Below are 15,063 nucleotides of genomic sequence, written 5' to 3' on the forward strand. Positions count from 1 at the left end.
GCTTTCAAATACATAATTTTAGCCTATTTAATTTTCAGTTAATTCATATTGCTCTGAAGTAAAAATTATTAGAAACAAAACACTGTTACCAGTGAGAAGGTAAGGTTTTAAGTGGGATTCTGAAAATAGAGTATACTAATACTTTAAGCATGTTAAGGAAAAAGAAACAATTTCTCTCCAAGTGATAAAATGTTGTGATAAAACTCGCCCAAGATTCCAGAGCCCAGGGCAACTCTGCCTTGTCTAAACTGAGGAGATGCTGACTGAACTCCTGCAGGATCCATCATTTGCCCTTTCTCGATTTCCCTCTAAATTCTACATGGTGCTACTCTTCTCCAAGCGATTCCTAGCATTCTGTTCTTTTCCCAGTTTTCTGCCACAGCAAGTGCAGACATTGTGTTGCCATCCAGGTATGGAAGCCAGGACCATATAACTTCCTCAGCTGAGTTCACATCCATTTAACTTATATTTTTCTCCCAGGAAAGGATCACCAGCCTCTTCTGTGAATCAGTTACTTTTACATATAATTTTGATTTCCAAAGAAATTATGTGACAGAAGTAACATAAGATAGTTGTGGCTTAAAACATAGGCATTATTAAAACCCACTCTCACAAACTGACCAAAGCATTCAAGCAATTGTTTTTCTCATTGCGACATATCACATTCCTTATGAATGCCCCCTCTGTGACCATTTATCTTTGGATGCCAGGAATGACCCAGGCACATGTCTGTTTCTACTTCTACCTTATTACTGCATTCTCATTAACATCAGTATAACCTGTCTCTCCTTTGATCCATTTTTAGTCGCTTAAAAATTCTTATCCAGAAGTCCTGGGTTCTAGCATCAGCTCTACTTACAATATGTAGCCACTCCCAGGGAAGAGAATGACACTTTCAACTTTGAGAGTGACAGAATCTACTTTGCCTCTCATAAGATTTCAAGTATAATTTAAGCCCCCAACAATTCTCCGTGATATCTGGCTTTATGATTCTTCTTTTTCTCCTGCTATCGTATATATACACACACAAAAGATGGGTAGGGATATAAAATGTGGTCATCAAATCACTGTCGACATGTGTGGGAGTGCTTATGAAGGAGCTCCTCAAATGCAAGCTACAGAAAGTAGGAATCAACTGCAGTGAGAAATTAGGTACCTGGAATTCAGACTGCGTCCAATTCATAGAAAAATGGACCAATAAGTGGCAAGGTTATCCGCTTGGTGACAAAAACACTCGCGACTCTGGCGGGACTCGAACCCGCAACCTTTGAATGCCTCACTGCTGCGCTAGAAGTCCAATGCGCTATCCATTGCGCCACAGAGCCCGACGACTTTCGGCGGTTGGCTGGATCCCAAACACTGTTGCTGATTTATTTGGTTATCAGTAAATATAATTTGTGGAGACTTATTTTGTTTCAGTCACTGTGAAAGTTCAAGAAACATAAAAACAAGAAATGTAAGGGACATCAATGCCCAATATGGAGGAATTTCTGAGCCTTTCCGTGGCTGCTGTCATTCGTTTTCATGAAGTAAGGAATAGTTTGTTCAAGACTCAAAAAACATCTTATTTCATCTGGTCTCTCCAAGCCCAAGCTCGGGACCGTTGGCTTTGCAAAAATGGAATATGAGGAACGCAAAATAGCGTTGGGATATATTTTAAATCCATGGCGGGGCCCCACTACCCTCTTTCCTCTAGCTCACTTCTGGAGTTCTCGCTCTCTCTCGATCCGGGGGCCCTTCTTGTGTTCTTTCTGAAAAAGATTTCGTTTGTTTTGTCAATGGGCTCATGGAGCAACGCGATCGCATTGTTGCCCTCTCTCTCGAAGGAAAGGGCTACAGTTTTTTAAAGAGTCCAGGAAGCTTTGGAAAGATCTCAGGTTTTCTAACAGGAATTTTCTTTTGATGATTCTTTGGGTTGAGATGCAAAAGACGGCTCTTTCTTCGCTGCCGCTTTTCTGTGAGACTGTACGGTCCAGTCGCAGTGGCTCCTTCAGTCACCGTCGGTCAACAAGCGTCCGTCTTTGCGGACAGAAAGGGATGCGAACAGTGGAGGTCACTGAATGCGGGAGAGGCCAAGGTTTGTTGACGAGGAGTAGGAGGATAGTTGTGACTTGAGAAATCGGAGGAGAGTTGTAGAAGGAAGAGAAGAAATCCCAGGTCATCCCTACCGAGGGAGGACAGTGCAACATGATAGAAAAAATATGACCCGTTCTTCCACGGGGAGACTAAAACCTGAGCCAGGAGCTTGAAGATCACTCAAGCACTCTCACACACTAATGAGTAGCAAAGAATGCGGGAAAAGAGCTTCTCCCGGCCCTCAACCTCTCAACTCCACATAATATCAGAAACGAAAATAATTTTTTCTGAAAATTACAAGACAAAACGCGAACTCTGAACCGACTGTCAGCAAAAACGCAAAGCAGAAAAGACGTGTTAGACAAGAGGTGGTTTGAAATGAGTGAGAAAGTCCTTGTAGCCCTAGAGCCTAGGAGCCTGGGTAGTGAGAGCCTGTGCGTTCACATCCGCAGCCCACCCTCCCCCGCCAGCCCCCCGCGCCATCCCCTCCTCGGGGCCGCGGGTGCTCTCTCCGCGCTCGCTTCCTCCCAGGACATGGCTGCGTATACCTTTCTCTTAGCGCCACAGCGGGACTTCCGGCAACCTGGAGACTGGGGAGGTGATAGGTAGATCTGACCAAGTTTCTTTGTTCGTTTTTCTCCAGCCTCACGTCTCAGGACGTGTCGGTTCGAGTCCAAGTTTTGGGAGCTGCGAAAAAGGAGGGCCGGAGGTGAGCGGCATCCCTAGGGCAGCCTCAGAGCTGGAAATGTTAGTGGGAGAAGGACCCGGAATGAAGGCATCGAAAGCATTAGACACTAACGAGGGACTGACTTTGATGAGCGTACCCTGGGTTGTCCTTCCCCTGACCCAAAGGACTATTCGATACGTTGCTTGAGGGGGAATACCGGCTGAAAAGGAGAATCCCGGGACTGTCTCCTAGTCGCTCAGAAAAATTTCACCTCTCTGCTCTTCAGTAAAGGAGGCGAGAACGTTCCAGAGGCCCCTTTCCGAATGAGGGAAGCCCGCGGCCACTTTTGCTTTTCATAACAAAAAGCTGTAATTTAAAAAAAGCATTCTAGGAACCCTCAGGATAGAAGTGTTACCCGCCCCCCCCCCAGATATTCCTCCAGAAACAAGCAGGGTATGAAGTTTTTAAACAGATGGTTAGGAATTTTCCAGATTGCCAAAGGAAAAATACATGAGAAATGTCCTGAATCTGTGAGCGATGTGAATTCGCTTTTCCTGACCACATTTCGTCCATTTGTCAGGCATGTGTTAGCTGATCTTTTCTCGATATCAGTTCAGTTCAGTTGCTCAGTCGTGTCCGACTCTTTGCGACCCCATGAATCGCAGCACGCCAGGCCTCCCTGTCCATCACCATCTCCCGGAGTGCACTCAGACTCACGTCCATCGAGTCAGTGATGCCATCCAGCCATCTCATCCTCTGTCGTCCCCTTCTCCTCCTGCCCCCAATCCCTCCCAGCATCAGAGTCTTCTCCAATAAGTCAACTCTTTGGGTGAGGTGGCCAAAGTACTGGAATTTCAGCTTCAGCGTCAGTCCTTCCAAAGAAATCCCAGGGCTGAGTTCCCTCAGAATGGACTGATTGGATCTCTTTGCAGTCCAAGGGACTCTCAAGAGTGTTCTCCAACACCACAGTTCAAAGGCATCAATTCTTTGGCACTCAGCCTTCTTCACAGTCCAATCTCACATCCATACATGACCACTGGAAAAACAATAGCCTTGACTAGACGGAGCTTTGTTGGCAAACTTATGTCTCTGCTTTTCAGTATGCTTTCTGCTGCTGCTGCTAAGTCGCTTCAGTCGTGTCCGACTCTGTGCGACCTCTTAGACGGCAGCCCACCAGGCTGCCCCATCCCTGGGATTCTTCAGGCAAGAATACTGGAGCTTTCTAGATATAGATAAAAGTAAATTATGTGATCTTCAGTTAGATCTATCCCCTCCCCACTCCCACCCACCATAAGACTTTCTCAGTGATAGACGAATTGAATAGAACGCTATTTAAAGAATGCTTTCTTACTTCTGGTTAAATATTGGGTATTAAATCCAAGCAATTAGCAACTTTTTCAAGATGTGTCCTATGCATCCGCTCACACCTCTTACCTATGAACAGTTTGTTGGCCACAAAATGGGGGCCTGTCTATCTATGCATCTTAGGATCTGGTATCTACATTTAACCATTCTATCCTGAAACATTTCTGTAGAATGTCTGGAGATTCTGCTGAAGGAACAGCAAGTTACAAACATAAAAGGAGAATGGGAAACATGCAATGTTGGTTTAATTTAGAGGAAATGAGCCTTTGCATTTCCTCCCCCAAACTGAACCACATAATCCATTTTTTAGAAAGCAGTTAGGACCTCACACACTCGAAAAAAAAAAGAAAAGAAAAGAAAAGAAATTCATGGACAAACTATAGCTCTTAACCCATCTGGAAAGTGAAAGCACATTCGCTTCTGTAAAATAACATTCCCAAACACAGTACTTTGAGCCTAAGTTAGGAACCCACAGACAGCGAGTGAGGGTATTCAGAGCTTTTCAACCTAGTTTTTCTCTCCTTCCACCTTAGACACAAATCAGAGGGAACATTCCCTTCCCTGAAACCCGTTGAGCACAATATCATTCATCGAGGAGGCTGTAAGTTCAAGCAGAAGTGTTGATCCCACCCACGCCTAAAAGGATTAGTTTGATTTCAACTGAGTAAATTTGGTTCGATTTCGGAGACCCCAGCACCCGGCAGGAGCCCAGCTCATCCCCGAGGGAGGGAGGCCCTAGCTGATGATGACCTGAACTTTGTTGAAAACAAAGATGCTTGTATAGATTTTGTTGTTCAGTTGCTCAGTTGTGTCTGACTCTTTGTGACTCCATGGACTGCAGCACGCCAGACTTCCCTGCCCATCACCAACTCCCGGAGCTTGCTCAAACTCTTATCCATCAAGTTGGTGATGTCATTCAACCATCTCACCCTCTGTAGTCCCCTTCTCCAGCCTCCAATCTTTCCCAGCTTCAGGGTCTTTTCCAATGAGTCAGTTCTTCGCATCAGGTGGCCAAAGTATTGGAGCTTCAGCTTCAGCATCAGCCCTTCCAGTGAATATTCAGGGTTGATTTCCTTTAGGATTGTCTTCTCCAGCACTCTTATCGCAGTGCTCCTAAATGTCGGAGGCTGCTGGAGAGAGTTTGACCTCCCTCCCCAAGCTTTCCCTTGGAGTAGGAAATGGCAACCCACTCCAGTGTTCTTGCCTGGGAAATCCCATGGACACCAAAGCCTGGTGGGCTACAATCGATGGGGTCGCAAAGAGGCGAACACAATTGAACGACTGAGCACACAAGCACAGCCCTAAACTTTCATTCATCTGAGGGTTTTTACCCAACTCACTGCACACACTTGTTAACACAAGTCTTGTCTTTATGTCTACCATATATCTTCTTTTAAAACGTGTTTCCATATCTGTAGTCGTGGCCGAGTGGTTAAGGCGATGGACTAGAAATCCATTGGGGTCTCCCCGCGCAGGTTCGAATCCTGCCGACTACGGTGGAAGTTTTAACCTACGTATTGCTGCCGGGAAAGCAAAGCTGGTTCTGCTCAGAAGTTTACCCAGTCCATTATTCTTGCCTAGAGAATCCCATGGACTGTAGCCTAGCAGGCTTCTCCGTCCATGGGGTCTCAAAGAGTTGGACTCGACTGAGTGACTTCACTTTCACTTTCTAGTAATTCCCCAACCCAAACCTTATACAAGGCTCAAGAGTGTCTTCAGCTTTCCCTTCCCAAAGGGACACTTGGTTGAAATGTTAAATCACTTACACACTTTATTAAAATATTTGCCACAGAGTGAAATTGGCTTTTTGAAATTATATGAGTTTATTCGTGTAACCACTACCATAATCAGGATACAGGAAAGTCCCATCAATCCATAAACCTCCCCATGTAATCCCTTTATAGTCATCTCCTAATTCTATAGATACCAGTTGACAACCAGATATGTTTTTTGCTCCCTTGTTTGACGTTTTTGAGAATGTCGTGGAAATGGAATCATACAGAATGTAACCTTTTAAGATTAGCTTCTTTCACATGAGACAGAACATGCCTTAAGATTTATGCAAGTTGTTGCATGTATTAAAATTTTGCACCTTTTTGCGGTTGAGTATAATTTCATTGAGTGGCTGTACCATAGTTTATTTCTTCTTCCATCCATTGAACCTGGTTGTTCAAGGTTGTTTCCAGGTTTGGGCAATTGTGGGGGGGGGAAAGCTATTAACTTTAGCATATGCAAATTTTTGTTTTTATCGGATAGATATTTCGATGGTTGCTTCCCCCTCCCCCATTTTCAAAATGCATTACTTTATTTTCCTCATAAGGCAACCATACCTTTTAAACCTTGAGTATATAACAGACTCAAGATTTCTCCAGAAAGCTCTAGGGTTTCCATGAACTTTCCTGGAGCTTATGGCCTAGGTAGTTATATTGCTTTGAAATAATAGCACGTATCTAATCATGCTGTGTTTTGTGGCCTGGTAAAATGTCAAAATAGAGATAATTTCATGTGTGTTTGAAAAAGTTTGAATCAGGGAGCTGATATGTGCACTGTACTCTATATATGTATATTATATGACTTGCACTACTTTATTTATGGTTATTTTTTTTTGATGTGTCTTAGCTTTTCAGAGAGGTATATTGTATAAAAATATACCACTAAAAATCCCACCATGGTTGTGATTTTTATCTTTCTCTTGGTTCTTCCATCAATTCCTGGAATTTCCCTCCATTTCTTAAATTTCCAGAAGCTAGACATTCTGGATAAAGCCATGATCTATGAATGATCTAAGAATTATGACTTGGAGACTCCAGGTGCTACCACCAATTGAACAATTCCAACAATAAAAGCCTGGAAAAAAATCTATTTACTTTATACAAACTTTAGCCATTGAGACTTAAGAGAAATGCTGCTACTTAGAGATACTTCTATATGTTTCCTTCCTCAAAAGAAGCAAGGAAAATGCAATTTAAGTATAATTTATCTCATGGGAAACTCTGGGTAAAAATTAAGGATAAGCTGCAGTGCAGATTCTGATCGTCTTGTGCTTCAAAATGAGTCTGGGTCCACCCACTGGTTCTCAAACCCAGGAGGAACCCAAACCCCATAACCACTCTGAGAGAAGAGAGAAACTCAGAACTGGTTTGACTAGAATCTCACCCTCAGGCGTGGGTGCAATTTTGCCTCTTAAGTTACAGCATTGGGGTTAATGAATCATGGAGCTTGAATTTAAAAAAGATGTTGAGAGAAGTGGGGTCCCTTTGCAATTTTTTCCATCACAGTTAGCAGGAGAGCTCCATTCAGCTGCCTCCAGACGCGACGGCAAGCACGCCATCCTGCAAGGACCTCTGTGAGCAAGAAATGAAGGGCAATGCTTGGTGACCTTCTCGCTGCCATCGGAGGCCTGGCACTGAATTATCAGAATAGTCCTGAGCGCGGACCTGTGTTTTTCCCGGGTAGTCACAGCACCGCCTCATTTAAGGGAGCAGGTCTCTTTCCATTAAATTGAAAGTCATTCATTTGTAGAATAATGCCTACATACATCCACAGGGACAGTGGGTGACGGGAAGCAGCCAGCATCCCCGGAACTCCACCCTCACAAATTCCAAGGCTCATCTCGGCTAAAGTTCTGTTGAAATCTCGACAGAAATTTGCTACTGGGCTGCCTCGGTGAACTTAGCCGAACAGAGGTAAGAGACTAGGAGAGTTGAAAGGGGCTCTAGAGATTGCTTGCGAGACGCCGAGGGATCCACCGACCCCGCCCCAGAAACCTAGTCTTTAAGGAAGCGTGCTGGCTTAAAAAAAAAAAAAAAAAAAAAAAGGTGTCCGCAGAATAGTAGTAAGAAAAATCTTTAGTACAATTTGGCATTCACTGGACATTTTTCTCTTGATGAAGTCTTTGATCTTGAAATATTGAATCTCTGATTTGCTCCTCACCAATCCCTACACTTGACAAAATTCAGACTTTTGTTTCAAGTGTACCTTTTCCGCTTTCTCGGAAACATAACTTCTCTTCTCTCACGGTTTCTTCTGTGAATGTGCCAGAAATCAACACATTAAAGCTTGCTTTCCTAGAGACAATGGACCTGATAACTAAATAATCTATGTGGAGAAAAGTATTAATTTATGGCCAAAACTGCGCAGAGGTACAGATAAACTATAAAATCTCAAAGGTTCAGTTTTCCTGTCTATATGAAGACTAAAAATACCTCGACGAGTTTTAAAGTATTACATCATACAATGAATATAACACGTTCAATCCAGTGCTGATGATACACGAAATGTTCAAAATATTCATTCTGTGTTGTTGTTTTTTTTTTTTTTTTAAGAAGAAAGCAAGGACTAGAACCACCAAGTTTCTGAATTAATGGCGGGGACGGGAGCGGACACTAGGGTCTTGTATTTGGCCAAAAAAAAAAAAAGGAGAAAAAAATAAATTAAATCCCTTAGGATTTTTTTTTCAAGTGTCGTGAGTGGACGCAGACTAAGTATTTTGATAGTTTAAATTAAATGGTTTCAGTAGCGTTACTGTGACACGTCACTGGCAGTTATGGCAGGCCATGTCCCGTGCGTGGTTCCATGGTGTAATGGTTAGCACTCTGGACTCTGAATCCAGCGATCCGAGTTCAAGTCTCGGTGGAACCTGCCAATGTTTTGTCTCTTTATTTTCCCCTGGGAAATATTGTCTACCTATTGACAAAATCAGTTTGGCCTATTTTATTTCTTGTAAGTCCAAACACATCAGCATTTGGGTGAGGAGGCAGAAGTGAAATCCCATTCTGGTTTAATGGAGTTCATTTTATATGGAAGAAAAGGAGTATCAGAAGTAAGTTAAGTACAAGTGCAAGACGACAAAAACCTTGCACTCTGCTGCGACTAGAAAATAAAAAAACTAATAAAAAGCAATAATGATTCTTTTAATAAAGTTTACTTTCAGTGCACACTAAAAGAATATTTGAAATTGTTCAATATTTCAACAGTGGGAAATAAATTAATCTAATAGTACTGGAGAATATATAAACAGCAAATTTCTTTTCTGCCCATGATCTCTACCTGCACAATTTCTGACTCCCTCCACCCTTCCACAGGGCCACTGAACCTAGTGTGTGTGTGTGTGTGTGTATATATATAGACAGAGAGAGAGAGAAACTAAAGGTGGAAAAATCTTAAAGTAAGTGACTTGAAGTAAACAAGCATGCAATAGTCATTATTACATCTTAAAAATATCTACAGATTTAACCTATTTCAGCTTAAAATGGGTGGGGAATCCGTAATGACATTTTCATTGCCGTATTCATCTGCGCATTGGGCTACACACATAACACCAAACATCTTCTTTTATCAGAAAAAATGAGTGACTACTGCTATTTCCTTACTAATTACATTCTTGGTATAAGTTTTCCTCCCCTCCCCCCTCCCCCAACTTGTTCTTTTACTGTTTTGCAGCGGACTCTGGATTTTTTTTTTTAATATATTATTTGTCTTGGATGAAGTTTGAGTTGTTTTGCTTTGTTTTCTTGGATTAGATGTTTGCAGCCATTTCACATGAACTAGAGACTGGGAAGATTCCACCCCCACCCCTACATAGTCGTCTTATGATACTAGGTTGTGTTGGAGATTTTAAAGCATTTTTTTTTTACAACTAACACATATGAAGCTTCTGCTCCCATATACTGATCTTATATAGTATCTGCTGCTTCTTAACATTAGCCCTTTGTGTAAAGCACTTATTCAAACATTCATGTCTAGGTTCTTCTTCATAATGAGTTCTATGAAGTTCGTGCTTCGACGTGTAAACACACTCCTTTGTTCAAAACCAGAGTGCTGATTTTCTCTCTCACAGTGTGCCGCTAACTTTAAGACACTGTACATCTATATTAATTTGGTTGTTTTTTTTTCTTTTTTTTGCAAATGCTGTACAGAGAAAACACTATTTATGGTCTCATTATATTCCTTTGACCACAGAATGTGGAATCTACTCTTCATACTTCATTATCTATATAAACAGATCATTTTTACTTTGCTCAAAATTTTAGTTTGCTTTATTCTTTATTTATAGATACATATTCCCAGATGAAAATTCAAAAGATGTCTACTCTGCAACTGTAAAGCTGTTTTTATTGCATACGTTGTTGCCATCACACAGTATATATACCACATGGAAATATAAATATTATGGGACTCATGCTTATAGTGCATCTTGCTTTACATGAACCCCAGCATTCCTTGAGTTGACCATAGTGACGAGTCAACAGTAGTTGATGAGTATATCATGATGCTTTTAACAGCAAGACGGAATGCAGTATGGCTGCGACATCGTCTGAGTTGGTGTTAACTATGTAGAATGCCCACTAAAATCGTAGTCGGCAGGATTCGAACCTGCGCGGGGAAACCCCAATGGATTTCAAGTCCATCGCCTTAACCACTCGGCCACGACTACTGACTTACTGCTTCTCTTGCGGGCCAAAGTGAAAACTAGTTAGTGGCAAGTTCTGCAACAGTTGTTTGACAACAAAAAGTTTCTTAGCCCTGTCCGGGTCTCTCCCTCGTGTATGAAAGAGAGCAAATCAAGAAGCAGCTGGTGATGTAATTCACTAAAAAGCTCCTAGACAAAGGACTGGATCTTCCTGGATGCTGGAGCTTGTCCAGCGCGGACACACACGATCACTCCTAGTTCTCGGGAACCCGCAGAAGGGGAGCTTTGTGTTTAGAGTGAGTTCCAAACAACCTCCAGTCGCAAATACCAATGGAAGAAGGAACTCGAATAAAGGGAAAATGCGAGAATTGGAGGTGCGGGGTGGGGGTGGTCATCTGTGTTTACTTTCAGGTTGAAAATCTAAATCAGGAATCTCTTCCATGGCGTCAAACTGACGTGTGCTTCCAAAAGAACGATTAAAATCAGACTACGGCGACAATTCAGAGTGAGGAGTTGGGGGGTGGGGTGGGGGAACTGAGCAATTTCTGTCCTAGCTAGAAAAGACAACGTTCCGGATTTCTTCCTTTGACGGTCACTTGTGTCATCCTAGTGAAGGCCGCCAGACAATTCCCAAGCTACCTAAGCCTTCAGCCTCTGGAGCCTGGGGAAAAGGGAGGCACTCAGTACAGGTTTCCCAATGATCCGAATTCTGCCGGAGGACATTCTTGGTCCCTCTCAATGCAGAACAACGCAAAAATATATGAAAACACGTAAATGTTAGGGAAAAAAATCCAGCTAAATTAATACAGTTGATTCTTGAGTCAGAGACTATCTGGTTTATGAGAATGTGATAATGAAGGGGAGACTTGGCTCTGATTCCTTTTCATGAAAATGTTGTTCAGTAGCCCAGTCGTATCCAACTCTTTGCCACCCCATGAACTGCAGCACACCAGTCCTTTACCCTTCCCTGTCCTTTACCATCTCGTGGACCTTGCTCAAACTCATGTCCATTGAGTCGGTGATGCCATCCAACCAGCTCATGCTCTATCGTCCCCTTCTTCTCCTGCCTTTACTCTTTCCCAGCATCACGGTCTTTTCTAATGAATCTGCTCTTCGCATCAGGTGGCCACAGTACTGGAGCTTCAGCTTCAGCATCAGTCCTTCTAATGAATATTCAAGATTGATTTCCTTTAGGGTTGACTGGTTTGATCTTGCAGTCCAAGGGAACCCCTCCAAAACCAAGGACTTTATCTCCGAGTTCTAGGAATGGAAGTGTTTCGCTGGGGCATAAACTAGTAGAGAGAATCTCAACTATGAAAAGAACATGACCATCATGATTGAGGTGGAATATACCTTGCTGGGAGTTAAAAGAAATCATCTCTTTAGGATAATAAGAATTATACTCCCCTCACCATATTCTTGCAAATGTTATTTGGTCTTGCTACCAAGGCACTTGCTATATACATCCATTTAGGCTCATAAAGGGTTTATAACCTTTAACACAGTAAATTTATTTTGAAGTTTATTGTCCTTGAATGGTCTAATCAAAGTATTGCCCCCAACCAGCAAAGTGTGCACCACTTGGGAACTTGTGAGAAATGCAAATTCTTGGGCTTGGATTCAAATCTACAGAATTAAAAACTTTCTAGGAGTGGGGCGGCGGAGAAGGCAATGGCACCCCACTCCAATACCCTTGCCTGGAAAATCCCATGGATGGAGGAGCCTGGTAGGCTGCAGTCCATGGGGTCGCCAAGAGTCGGACACGACTGAGAGACTTCACTTTCACTTTTCACTTTCATGCATTGGAGAAGGAAATGGCAACCCGCTCCAGTGTTCTTTCCTGGAGAATCCCAGGGATGGGGGAGCCTGGTGGGCTGCCGTCTATGGGGTCTCACAGAGTCGGACACGACTGAAGTGACTTAGCAGCAGCAGCAGCAGCAGGAGTGGGGTGGGCAGGTGTGAGGAGATGCAGCAATCTGCTTTAATAAAAAGCCCTCTAGGTGGTTCTGATGAGTGTATGTATCTCATGCATCCTCATCAGAAACTGACAGCAGGAAGCTGGTCTCTCAGAATGTCTTCTATTTAGGCTTCTTCTATCAGACTATCAGAATAAGGGGTCCTTCCAGACTGAGGAGGAAGTGTTACTTGCCAGTTTGCCACAGTAGCGAGATATTCGACTAAATGATGTCAAAGAGCAAGAAATTTTACTTAATACGAATACACTTTCTGGTAGAAAATTTCTTTGAAAAGAGCTTTATTCTGTACTGTTACTCGTGTAAAGATATAGCTCAATTGCCAAGTAGTCGTGGCCGAGTGGTCAAGGCGATGGACTAGAAATCCATTGGGGTTTCCCCGCGCAGGTTCGAATCCTGCCGACTACGGTGCCTTTCCCCAGGGAAAGGCTAATCCTATTGAGGCATAGCCAGTTGGGGAAGAATGCCCGTGTCTTAAAGTGAGAAGGCTTGTTCTCCAACCTGGCTCTTTATGGCTGCTGGGGAAAGGCATGAAGCATTCGAATGGCACCCCAAACAGCATGGGGGTCTTGCTACTATTATTAGCTTTAAGAAATTCTACCATACCCCTAATGGTGTTTTCTTTTCTCCCTAGGAGAGTCAAGGCTTTGGTGATGCCTTCCCTTTTCCTGTGATGAAAACCCTGCTTACAAGGCAGACAGATTTTCTTAAGGAAAAAACTTGAAATGAGCGTTTCCTTGCTCAAAGAACCTCATCCTTATCAGGGGTCATCTTCATCCTTGTTCACGTACAAAGGAAACTCCATGAAATCTTGGATGAAGTGAAAGTTAAAGTTAAGGTTGCCAAGTAGGAAATCCAAAATGGGTATTAATAAGCAAACCACTACACAACTAAAGAAATTAAGTAAAACCATTTCCTTTGTGATTCAACTAGATAGGGACGATGACCTTACATATGGTGGACTTGTCTTGGGGCCCAAAAGCAGTGATGGGTATGACTGTAGATGGATCTGCCAGTTGCACTTTTTTGTTACTCTTAACTCATTGAGTCCCCAGATATTCTCTGGTGGGCAGTGATCATCGAGGTGGTGGGTCATACCTGGTGCAGTGGAAATCAAAAATAATCCACGAAGGAAATTATGGAAATAAATCACCGAGTCTTGGTAATTTCTAATCTACTCCAGGCCTTGGTCATAGGGGAATCAGTGGCAGCTAAGCAGAACATTGTTGATCCCTGCATTATTGATGACAAATAAGTGAAAGTGCAGGGTCATTGATCAAAGTCAGGCTGAGTACTTAGGGCGAGATTGATTCCGGGACTTTATTCCTGGAATCAAAGGCTGCACATGTACCATGGGGGTGCATTTTACCTCTACATAGTCAGAAGAAAAGCGCTAGACCCAAGCTACATAAAATTTGCCAAGAAAAACTGGTTGTCACTTGAGGAAGAAGGAGCACACAGCTGATGAAGAGACCCAAGCACGAGGTATTTGCTTGATCTCCTTCACATATGTAGTAGCAGGTCAGGAAGTCCTAGGTTCAGGTGTCAAGTTCCCTCCTGGTCCCATACCTGAAACTAGATAAACGGAGCTTGAAGTTATTTTTGTTTCAATTTGGTGAGGACCATCTCCTTCAAACTCCATGTGGTCTCAATTCTGTACTTTCTCCTTCCTTTCCTGAGCTTCCACTCAACTGCTCCTCCTTTCCTTCTCTCTCATTTGTTGTTGCTGCTGTTTAGTTGTTAAGCCATATTCAATTCTTTGGTGACCCCCTGGACTGTTGCCTGCCAGGCTCCTTTGTCCATGGGTTTTCCCAGGCCCACTGGAGTGGGTTGCCATTTCCTTCTCCATCTCTCTCCTTATGTCTTCCCTTTTGTGCACCAGCACTCTCATCTCCTTTCTCATTGTCTTCCATTCTTTTTCCCTCTTCTCTCTGCTCCTCTTCCCCTTCTGCTGTTACCCAGCATATCTCAACTGGACACTTTCTCCTTTGTGTTCCTTCCTCTAGGACAAGGTGGAATCATATAAATCCACCTCTGCTTCTGCCCAACAGGTGGAGATTCCCCATCATTTGAGGTCTGTTTTTCTTCCACAGTTTATCTTGACTTCATCCCATTCAAATACTGGAATGACCAGCAGTCGAAGAAGTGAGTGTGGCCATGGTTATAAGTAAGGCTTCTTGGATTCAACATATATTTTTTGAGCCTCTCTAAGAGAGTCAAGTAAGCAGTGAGGGAGTAGACAGCTGAAGTGGGAGACAAGTTAAGAGTAGGTAGTGCTTGCCATTATTCTGTAGGCTTCTGAAGACAGCTGGAGCAGAGAAAATAAGATATTCCTGTCCCAGGAAGCCCAGAGGATGAGAATGGTCGTGGGATCATCTCTGGAGGCTTTTTTTTTTTTTTTTCCTGGTGGCTTTTGTCTACAGTTTCTACTTTGCGAATGTTTCAGTAGGTTAAGTACTCTTGAGGAAAAAGATGACCACACATAGCAGAGGATGGTTTCGATCCATCGACCTCTGGGTTATGGGCCCAGCACGCTTCCGCTGCGCCACTCTGCTTATATTAGGGGAAGA

At 43.1% G+C, this 15,063-nt stretch overlaps 6 non-coding genes across 6 annotated transcripts; 3 read left to right on the forward strand and 3 right to left on the reverse strand.

Annotated features, from left to right (window-relative positions):
• Positions 1 to 1,237: 1,237 nt before the first annotated feature.
• TRNAR-UCU (transfer RNA arginine (anticodon UCU)) lies at positions 1,238 to 1,325 on the reverse strand. The gene is given in 2 exon segments: positions 1,238 to 1,273; positions 1,289 to 1,325. It is a non-coding gene; the product is annotated as a tRNA-Arg (tRNA).
• Positions 1,326 to 5,522: 4,197 nt separating this feature from the next.
• TRNAS-AGA (transfer RNA serine (anticodon AGA)) lies at positions 5,523 to 5,604 on the forward strand. Its single transcript has one exon. It is a non-coding gene; the product is annotated as a tRNA-Ser (tRNA).
• A 3,073-nt stretch (positions 5,605 to 8,677) lies between these two features.
• TRNAQ-CUG (transfer RNA glutamine (anticodon CUG)) lies at positions 8,678 to 8,749 on the forward strand. The gene has a single exon. It is a non-coding gene; the product is annotated as a tRNA-Gln (tRNA).
• A 1,713-nt stretch (positions 8,750 to 10,462) lies between these two features.
• Positions 10,463 to 10,544, reverse strand: TRNAS-UGA (transfer RNA serine (anticodon UGA)). The gene has a single exon. It is a non-coding gene; the product is annotated as a tRNA-Ser (tRNA).
• A 2,275-nt stretch (positions 10,545 to 12,819) lies between these two features.
• Positions 12,820 to 12,901, forward strand: TRNAS-AGA (transfer RNA serine (anticodon AGA)). The gene has a single exon. It is a non-coding gene; the product is annotated as a tRNA-Ser (tRNA).
• Positions 12,902 to 14,976: 2,075 nt separating this feature from the next.
• Positions 14,977 to 15,048, reverse strand: TRNAM-CAU (transfer RNA methionine (anticodon CAU)). Its single transcript has one exon. It is a non-coding gene; the product is annotated as a tRNA-Met (tRNA).
• Between the last annotated feature and the right edge of the window lie 15 nt (positions 15,049 to 15,063).

The sequence above is a fragment of the Ovis aries genome, chromosome 20, assembly GCF_016772045.2.
Source record: "Ovis aries strain OAR_USU_Benz2616 breed Rambouillet chromosome 20, ARS-UI_Ramb_v3.0, whole genome shotgun sequence".
Classification (NCBI taxonomy): Eukaryota; Metazoa; Chordata; class Mammalia; order Artiodactyla; family Bovidae; genus Ovis; species Ovis aries.